This window comes from Bidens hawaiensis, unplaced genomic scaffold (assembly GCF_021521415.1).
Source record: "Bidens hawaiensis isolate Kalapana, Puna unplaced genomic scaffold, B.hawaiensis_p1.1 tig00021032_1, whole genome shotgun sequence".
NCBI classification, from domain to species: Eukaryota; Viridiplantae; Streptophyta; class Magnoliopsida; order Asterales; family Asteraceae; genus Bidens; species Bidens hawaiensis.
In genome coordinates this window covers 226,041-236,978 of record NW_027493251.1, presented here as the reverse complement: position 1 = coordinate 236,978, position 10,938 = coordinate 226,041, and the positions used below count along the sequence as shown (strand labels likewise).

The following is a 10,938-nucleotide window of genomic DNA, read 5'->3' as shown; positions in this document are numbered from 1 at the left end:
AACCCATCCATCTATAATCAATTTTCTGTTTTCAATATATCAAAAAATTGTAAGGCATGTCATCTATGAAGGTTTATGTTGCAATTTTGCTCGTACTCATACTTTTTGGTAAGGCACGTCTTTGTTGATAATTATAGAATGTTCATGATTTCAATTTTAAATTTGTCACATATGACTAAAGCTTTATTAATGATTTACTTTATTTAATTGTTGATCGGCATTTCTTTACCAAATTAAGAGAGCATGGTGATGATTGGTGAAGCGTGTGAAGAAAGTTGGGACGATTATCCATGTGATTGGGACCGTTGTAAGTGAGCATGCAAAGCTAAAAGAGGGCAACGAGCGCGTGGCAAATGCTCGACTGTAGATACTTGTACATGTACCTATCGGTGTCCAGTGAATTTTCATAAAATGTTTGTTCATTAATGCTTCAATAAAAGAGTTTTGCGTTTGAATAACATGTTATTCGGTATCCATTTAGGAGTTTGAAAATGTTTTAGGTAAGAAATTGACAAATATATTAACACACTTTGACACAGAGTAGTCGTTTAAAGTATTGGACATCGTATGTATCCAACTTTTTTTAGGAAGAAAGTGAATATGGTGTTCTGACACATGTAACATTACACGTAAAATCAATCAAACTACATAGCTATTGAATTAAAATCTTTTTCATATTTACAAAAATTCCATAGCTACAGCTCGCTTTTGTGCTTTAGAAGGTGAAAACATTGACTCTTGATTATAATGTTCGTTTGCCGATCATCCCAAAAATTCAATGTTGAGAAAAATAATTAATTTGGCTATTGTGTATTAGAAAAAAAAAACAAAGTTTTTACAGGTTTTAAAGATGGAATTTTAATGTTTTTATTGTTTAAATTTGATTTCCACTTATTTTTAATTGATGTATTATCTATGACATCATTGTGAATATGAGGTTTTCGTGTATTTGTTATATAAATATGTTTTTCATTTAATTATTACTAAACTATTATATATAACCTTATTGTGAATACATAAATTATATTTAAAAAATAGAATAATCCAGAAACGTCAAGCCGATTATGTACAAGCTAATCCAATGAATTAATGAAAACAAGTTATGTTTTGTGGTAGAGTTTGGGAAAAAACTTAAAAAAAATGTTTTTAACATTCAAAATTACTATATAAAGATTATCATAAACAGGGAAGGTATTTTATTTAATTGATGGTTTTTTTTAATCAAAACTACGTCGTTTTGATTGGTTTTGCATGTAAGGTTACACGTCTTATAGCACCGTATTCACTTTCCCCGTATAATAAATTGTAATTATAGAAATCCAATCCAACCATGTATCAAGCTCATCGGTTCAATCAATCGACGCCCTAACCCAAATGAATCCACTTTAATAAATAACAGTTTTTGATCAATTCACTTAAGATAACAACGAGTATGGTAAAAGCTCCCACTACATTATACATATCATAATCCTGGATGTATAAAAAAATTGACATTTACTGAAACAAATTAACATTCACGCTCCAATGATATTTAAAAAAGTATACATTTCTATAATACAAACCACAAAATAAACTTGAGGGTATCTAATTTGTAGAGTTGCGAAGTGCAACTAATGATGCATAGAATCCATCCTTAATATTGATAAGTTTTTCATGGTTTCCCTTTTCAACGATTACTCCATTTTTTACAACCACAATGACATCAGCCCCCTTAACTGTTGTTAATCGATGAGCCACCACCACTGTGGTCCGGCTAACCATGACCCTATCCAAAGCGTCTTGAACCACTCTTTCAGACTCAGCATCTAGTGCACTTGTGGCCTCGTCTAATAGTAGTATCTTGGGACTTTTTACAATGGCTCTAGCAATCGCCACTCTTTGTTTTTGGCCACCAGACATTTGTACTCCTCTTTCCCCTACCATGGTATTGTAACCCTGGAAATTCACATGTTATTTAGTATTTTAGTTACCAATTATTGAACCTTTATTTGTATATATTTTAATAGGACGTACTTTTAAACATTAATTTACTTTTTAGTAATATGAAACATACTAACCTGGTGCAACCCGCTGATGAAGTTGTGGGCATTGGCTAGCTCAGAAGCAGCTAATATTTCGGCCTCGGTTGCATCACCATCCTTTCCATAAGCAATATTGGCTCGAATAGTGTCATTGAACAACACGGGCTCTTGGCTAACCAAACCCATCTGCATCCTCAGCTACTTAAGTTGAAATTTGTGTAACTCGGTTCCATCTAATGTGATAGAACCCGAATCCGGATTGTAAAATCTTTGTAAGAGTTGGATCACCGTTGGTTTTCCACTTCCGCTCTCGCCAACCAATGCCACTGTCTAAATTGATATACATTTTGTTAGATCCTACGACACATCAGCGCAAAAATATGGAAATTGTACGCCCCTTGCGCCATGTTAAGCGCAAAGATAGACGTGATAGAAGTTTAAAAACTTTTAGAAGTTAATAAAATGTTGTTACATTTTCTCAACCTACTGAAATAAGTAACATTCTTGAAATTTACAATAACAAAAATAATACTAGTAAAGAGATGGCAAGTTACCTTGCCACTATGGATGGTTAAGCATAAATCACGAAATATCTGAACATCAGGGCGGGTCGGGTACGTAAAACTAACGTGACGAATCTTGATTTCCCCTTTGACAGTCTCCAAAGTCAAACCCGATTCATCACTCGGGTCAATTTCCGACTCTCGGTCAAGAATTGCAAAAACCGAGACCGCAGAGCTTTTAGCTTTAGTTGCATCGGGCGCAAACGAGCTCGATTGAGACACTCCTAACGCCGCAAACGTTAGAGCAAAGAAAACCCTAAAAACATCTCCAAAATTCGTTATACCCGCTTCAACAAACCGGGCCCCCGCATAAAAACTCGCCGCATACATACAAAAAAGTAAAAAGAACGAAACCCCGAACCCGATCCCGCTTATTAAACCCTGCTTAATTCCTGTCTTTTTCGGCCCCTCACATTTATTTTTATACAGTTTCATAACCTTCTCGTCCGCGCAAAAAGACGCTACTGTCCTTATACTCCTGACGGCATCATTCGCCACCTGGCTCGCTTCCTCGTACATCAATTTAGCATCAGCACTAAACCCTTTCATGAACTGCATTTGGACATACCCATTGACACTCATCAATGGTATCAATGCAAGAATAATGAATGCTAACTGCCAGCAAGCCACGAAAGCGATCACTAAACCGGCGCCTGCAGAAGCCGAGTCTTGCACAATTTGAGCAAGTGCATCACCTACCAACCCACGGACACTGGCTGCGTCCGCAGACAGCCGTGCACCGATGGCACCACTAGAGTTTTCGGGCTTATCAAACCAACCCACCTCCATGTTAACCACTTTCTCAAAACATAGTGATCTAATTCTCTTTACAAGTTTAGACCCGGCAACCGCAAACATATAAGATCTCCCAGGATACGCTATTAATGATACCACTCCCAATATTACAAACATTATAGCCCAATACTTTGAGTCGGATTTCATTTTATTCGGTGGTTCATAAAATGTTTTGATCATGTTGGCAAGTATTAGGCTAAAAATTGGGTATATTGCACCATTAATAATAGCACCTACTGAGCCGGCTATGAGAACTGGTATTTCTGGTTTGTTAAGATATGCAAGTCGTCGAAGTGGGACTTTTGGCGGGTTCTTTGAGGGTTCATCGACTTCTTTTTCCATGGATTCCGGCTGCGAGTCTTCTCTTTGTGGTGACAAACCAAATGACATAGACTTTGAGTGACCAAAGCTGCTAGATGACCGCCGATGGGATATCTTTCTGTCTGATAGACTTCTGAGTTCTTGATCTTGGTCGTCTTGTTTTGATTCGTTACTAACTTCTTGTAGTTTTATAAGTTGAGAGTATGCTCCTTCAGGATCTAGGATTAGCTCTGAATGTGATCCTGAATAATGTTTAAACACGGTAATTAAAAATAGCACTCGATCAATTTAGTTAAATCGATCTACGCAAGAAGAGGCTAAATATTAAGATGAAAGGCCAAAAAATAAGTCATCTTAGAACGTGTCATTTCGATCAATTACGTAAAATTGTAGCAAAATGTAAGGAGAATAAGTTTTTGGCATTGAACCCCTTTATAAGCACCACGAGTCCCACCATATGATCACTCAGAGAGTGACACGTGTACACTCGAAGGCTAATTTAGCCTACCAATCCACCTCATTAACCCATCTGCCACGTAGATCAGTAGGCTACATTAGCCTACCAAATAACACTCGGCTTGATCTACGCAAGCAGAGGCTAAGTATTTTAAAGCGTAGAGTAGTTCAGATGTTTAGCCAACGCTTTCAGATATTTAGCCTACACTTACATAAATGATTACGCAAACCCGTCTACCATATTCCCGACTATATATTCTATAATAAGGTTAAAGAGTACCTTTCTCGACCATCTTTCCTTTGTGAATTACTGCAATCATGTCAGCATTTCTGACTGTGCTTAAACGATGCGCAACAACAATGGTTGTTCTATTGACCATTATCCTGTCCAAAGCCTCTTGCACAACTCTCTCAGATTCTGCATCCAAAGCATTTGTTGCTTCGTCTAGAAGAAGGATTCTGGGATCTTTAAGAATGGCTCGAGCAATAGCAATTCTTTGCTTCTGTCCACCAGAGAGTTGGTCCCGTGCTCACCAACCATCGTGTCCAATCCCTAAATGTTAGTATAAATACTTGAGTGACATAAAAATGTATGAATGACATTTTTGAAACTACATCCATGCTTTCTCAAATATTATTCAAATATAGAAAATAAGTTTTAATAAGATAGAAACCTGAGGTAGTTTATCAATGAACTTAGCAGCATTTGCAAGCTCGATCGCGACTCTAATCTCATCCATTGACGCGCCATCTTTCCCGTACAAAATATTACCCTTAATGCTGGATGTAAACAGAACTGGTTCTTGGCTAACAAGGCCAATTTTTTGTCTAATCCATTTTAGTTGAAATTCTTTTAAGTTAATATTATCAATAAGAACTTCTCCTTGTTGAGGGTCATAAAATCTTTCTATTAGGCTAATCACCGTTGACTTTCCGCTCCCACTTTGACCAACCAAAGCTGCAGTTGTTCCACTAGAGATGCAAAGTGAAAATCCACTGAATATTTCTTCATCCGGTCTTGCTGGATATCTAAAATACACATCTTTTAATTCAATGTCACCGCGAATATCGTTTAGCACTTTCCCCTTTGTGTCATATGCGTCTATTTCAGGCTTTCGGTTTATAGTTTCAAACATCTTGAATGCCGCTGCCCGACCCGCAGCAAATGCACTTAAACAGGGAGACGCCTGCCCAAGTGACCTGGATAAACATACATTATGTGTATATATACATAGTATGTGTATATTATATATCAATTACTTAATAGTTTAGGGTGTCATATATGTTCAAAATGCGTTTTGAGACGTTTTCTAACCAATTGACCCGTTTCCTTTAAACTAACTTATTTACCCGTTGAAGATAAAACATGATCTGAACCGACCCGACCCAGATCTAGTTAATTAGGTAAAGAGAAAGGAAGTTTGTTCTTTGGCTTACATGGATCCAGTAAGCACAGCAAAAACTACAGTAAGCACATCTCCACCAGTGTACCCATTTTCTAGTATCATCTTTGTACCATACCAAACTGCCATTGCGTAACTGCTGAACATAATAAAAACCATTGATCCAAGACCGAAGCCCGCGACCATGCCTTCAGTAACACTAGAATTATAAGCATCAACAAGTGATTTATTGTAATCTGCAACCGCTTTTTTCTCGCCTGTGAAAGATGCAACCTAGAACAAAAAGAAATCCTTAAAAATAACATATTTCCCAATTTCATAATCCATATTAAATATAACGAAACTCTTCGTTTTTACAACTTGTTTCTTGTAATAACATTGTTTTTTATTCGAGTAAAAAAACTTGCTACTGGATTTAACTCATCCATGACAGAATATATGTGTATAACATTTAGAATTATATGCATGAAATTTTGAACTTAAAGAACTACATATTTATTACCGTTCTGATTGAGCCGATAGTTTGTTCGACTACAGTAGCTGCTTTAGCATAAGCAGTTTGGCCACGCGATGCCATTTTGGCTATCACTACCGACATAATTGAAACCGAAATAACCATCGGAGGAATCGAAGTTAACATAACTAGTGTAAGAAGCCATCCCTTGACTAATGCTACCACAAAACCTCCCACAAATGTTGAAAATAGTTGTGTGAATTTTCCAACCTGAAAAGATTATATTTTATCAGTTTTGTGCAGTGTTTTTTATAAGCATAAAAAATAAAAACATACAAACCTTTTCCCCCATGGCATCTTGTATGCGTACAGTATCACCCGACATCCTACCAATAACTTCCCCGGTGTTTGTTTCTTTGTCGAAGAAGGATACATCTTGTCGTAATATGGTTTTTAGATACAAACTCCTTATTCTTGCAGCCTGTCTTTCTCCAGTTATCATCCAGCATGAAACCTCTACAAAAACACAAACACTTAGAACAATTGGTACCTAGCTGTTGGGTTATGGATACTCGATTGGTTTTGACCCGGTTAATTTGTCAAGAAACTAAATCAGTGTCATCAGTTAAAGGGCAGGCAGCCTGGTTTTAATATATATCTAGCATGTTTATGATTTTCTAGTTGAACTAGACTTGCAACACTAATATGTAATTATAAAAAGACACGTACGTCAGTTTAGACTGTAAAATCCTTGTATTCTTTTATTTATGGCGGTTGATTGTGATTGTGTGTTGTTGCTATGAGTGTTTATAAGTTGTTGAATTGAATAAACTGCCTAAATCACAGCATTTAATTATTGTAATTTTTTATTATTAAAAACTTCCAAAAAAATGAAAGAAAAGTAGAGGTGAGTCTCATTGAGAGCATCTAATCAATCACCCACTAACTCTTACGTCTGAAATTCTACTGGTACATTTGTTTGTTATTTTATAAATAACTAGAATTTTACCCGGCGCAATGCGCCAGACAGTTGGTTGGTATAACTCGAGTGTTTTGATGGAAAGTATACGCGAATTCGATCAGTATCGGTTACGGTCATTATGGTATAAACAACGTTGAAAATCCAACCGTTAAAACCACAAAATATAAATTCGTCAAAATTAATATATAAAAAACAATATATTTAAAAACGATGTTTTTTCGGTCGGTAAAACACAAGCATTGAGGTTCCCGATGTTGCGGGGGTAGGTCGGTAAAACCCATGCGTTGGAAAATCAGAGCGTTACGATTGAAAATTGATGCGAATTTGGTCAGTTTCAATTATGGTATAACCAGCGTCCAATCGTTAAAATCCAAAAAAATAAATTCGTCAAATTAACAAATAAGAAATCTATATATTTAAAACAATATTTATTCGGTCAGCAAACCCAAGCGTTGCAGTCCCCAGTGTTGTGTCAGTGAGTCGGTAAAATTCAGACGTTGTCGGTGCCACGCATTTTGGCGGTAAGGAGACATGAATTTGGTGGTTTTGGATACGTTTGATATGGTACCAGGATTAAAAAATAAATAAAACCCCAACGTTGGTAAAAATCGAGTGTTGTCAGTTCGAGCATTGCGGTGGTGAATCTGTAAAACTTGGGCGTTGGTAATACCTGAGCATCGTCGCGCCTGAATATTATGGCGGTAAGTCTACGTAATTTCGGTCGATTTTTAATATGTTCATTAGGATATCAGACTAAAATAAAAAAAAAATGGTCTGGTCAATAGTGCGATGCCACTTGGACCAATAGATGGCCAAGCGGCACCAAACTTCATAATTATATACAGTAATGTATATGAATTATATTCATAAACTGTAAAATCATTTGAAAAGCATTAATGCAGATTAACTATTTTAATAAAACATTTATTCAAACAATCAAACAAAATAGTCAAACATTTAGTGCCCGACCGGCGGATTGGATGACCCACTATGAAAGAGAAAAGGTTAAACAAAAAGACAATAGACTTTTTCTTGACCCTTCTTTCTCTTGTACACATGAATAAAATATCAAAAACACTTGATTGATTAAAAGACCCACTGCCAACACCAACCCACTAAACCAGTAACCTGGAATCCACTAACAAATACAAAATCATAGGATCAATGATTAAAATATGAAGCAACCCACACTTATCACGTGTACATGGCATGGAACCCATGGAAATGGCAGTACTTATCATAAGCATTTTCAATCGATGGCTAAGCTTTTAGGGGAAACCCCCTTCAAACAGGGTCCGTGACTTTCGATCCCTCTATATTCTGATTCATGCTTCGCCACTGTTTTCAACTTATATACTAAGTTTTAAGGGAGTCGAGTTAATGTCTAAATCCCATAACTCAAAATTTAAAAAATTCTAAACTTAGAGCTTAAATCTTATCCATCTACTAAAACATTGAACAAGTGTTATGAAGAATCATTAGTTAACTACTTACTAGACTAGTTAATATAATTAGTTTTGTTTAATCAAATTGTCTCATATTATATTATATCATTTCATTTAACTTGTCAGTTTTATATCATTATCTGCCACTATGGCTTTCACATCAAACCTATCTTGTTTTGTTGTTTCCTAAACTCATAGTTAGTGGTTCGGCATAGAATTATTCTCTGCCGCCAAATGCAAGAATTATACTCATACAATTAGCTGTAACAAAACGTGATAATCTAATAATCAACTATGTTTAATCAGTTTTCGCAATTAGCTAGGTACCGTAATCAAGTTTGGTAACATTTGTACTTACGAAGGAATGATGCCACACCACACCCAACACCAAGGTACACATATTTTAGCGTAACCTGTATATATTGCCCAAACAAGTGATTAACTTTGTGGATGACAAATCACTGTTGTAATAAATATATTAACTTGTAGCGTTTGGATCAAATACAAATGAAATTAACGTGCTAATTGTAAGAATCAATTAGTAGAATAATTATATATACAAGTAGAGTAATTATGTAATTATTTCATAGAATAGTTATATAATTACTCTACTTGATTCTCACAATTAACACGTTAATTTCATTTGTAAGTTAACTTTCCCCTTAACTTGTAAACGATAACTCATGCATAATATTCGTACCTTGGAAACAACTTCGACAGTATGATGAACGTTATTCTGGTTGTGACCAAAAGAATTAATAAGATCTACCAAAAGAATAGTCATTAGAGGGAGACATAATCCAATACCAATAGCACTAATGGTACCAGTAATCATTAACACATAATCAGTAAGATCAGCGAAAGCAAATAGCTTATAAAACGGCACCGTTTCGGTACTTTCCTTTTCCTTTCCTTTCTTTAACTCCGAGTCTTCAACACCATCACCCGAGCCTGAAGTTGATGCATATGTCTTCTTTTCATGACCCGTGTTCATCTTGCCGACTTAGTCAGTGATTACTGAATTTGCAGAATTATAAGTACATGAAAGAATATGATTGATGAAAGAAATGAGAAAATACGTATATTATATGTAATATACGTATCATCAGTTGGGATAGTGAGGGTTGGTGAATGAGAGAGAGTGATTTGAATGTTTCTCCTTGATGGTCAAAACAGCACTCATGAAGCATGTAACATGATAAATTATAATATTTGTTTGTGATAATGCTTCACTAAAGAAGATTCTATTCGATAAGATTGGCTTCGGTTTATAGTTTAAACTGTAAATTTCGAAAGAAATGATGCATTTTATATTTGCAGCAACGTATCTGGATTGACGTATAATAACTTTTAAATTTTGAACAAAAAAGTTTATTAATGAAAACATAAAAAACAAATATATATATTAAAACTTACATGAAAGTGTCCGTTTGTTATTAGCCAACATAACATAGGTAGTTGGTGAGGTGTCATACTATATCCTCTATTTTAATTCTAGTTAGTGAGATGTCTTGTTTGTTGCTAAGTGTGTTTGGACTTTTTCTTGGACATGCAGTACATATTCAATCTCTTGTATAGTTAATATTGTCTTTTTCATCTTTGATGAATGGTCGATTAAAGAACTTATGGATTTGTTTTTGATTGCATGACATTTTTCACGAGATCACATATCCTACTACTAATCTCACCTAAGCACATCCTGCTATTAGTGCACCTAAGCACGCTTAACTATGACATTTTCATTTGTTTCACAGCTAACTAAGCTCACAATTGACAATGCTTTGATGTTTCAAGAGACGATGCATTCCTTATGAATCAAGAATCTCTCATGCACATGTGAGATTTGCCTAGGGTTTTACAATTGGTCAGTTAATCTTCTATGTATTGTCACAACTTGGAATGTCATGCCACTTAAATCAACGCGTTTTGGGATTAGTTGGCCGTGGAGCATGTAAAAACTACATAGTTAAGCATCCTTATGTGTGGCTGTGTGAGCAATACCAAGATGAGATCTCCTAGAAAGTCTACGACTGGGCAACCAAAAACAAATACATGAGTTTCTAGATGAACTATTCATCATATTAAAGCGAACAGTATTAATAGTACGAGAGGTCATATGTTACACAAGAACACAGTTAAAAAAACCAAACAATTCTTAATCAAAAGATTTGAAAGTCAAAGGCTTTGATCGAGTTCTAAAATAGTAAAAGTCCAAAAAAACCAAAGACTTAGATCCCGATTTATAGATAAGGACCTTATTACAAATAGGAGAAACATAAAAAATAAGAAATCAAAATTGAAATAGTTTCCAAATATAGTAAACAAAACCTCCGTTCTTTCTTGTCCCATGACGACCATCCTTAGAGCATTCTTATCCCATCCTCTATAATAATATGTGGAGAGTTTGTAAATTATAGGGTGAGGTTTTGAGTGATTTTGAGTGTAAATTATAGGATGGAGAGAGAAATGTAGTGATTTTTTGTAAATTTGGAGAAACA

The 10,938-nt window shown here is 35.4% G+C and overlaps 1 pseudogene across 1 annotated transcript; it reads right to left on the bottom strand.

The window, feature by feature from the left end:
• Positions 1-1,507: 1,507 nt before the first annotated feature.
• Positions 1,508-9,485, bottom strand: LOC143562550 (ABC transporter B family member 21-like; annotated as a pseudogene). The gene is made up of 10 exons (XR_013140503.1): positions 9,141-9,485; positions 8,799-8,853; positions 6,354-6,529; positions 6,062-6,283; positions 5,594-5,832; positions 4,831-5,356; positions 4,437-4,709; positions 2,576-3,942; positions 2,058-2,351; positions 1,508-1,935 (listed from the first exon to the last, which is right to left on the bottom strand). The product of XR_013140503.1 is annotated as an ABC transporter B family member 21-like (transcript).
• Between the last annotated feature and the right edge of the window lie 1,453 nt (positions 9,486-10,938).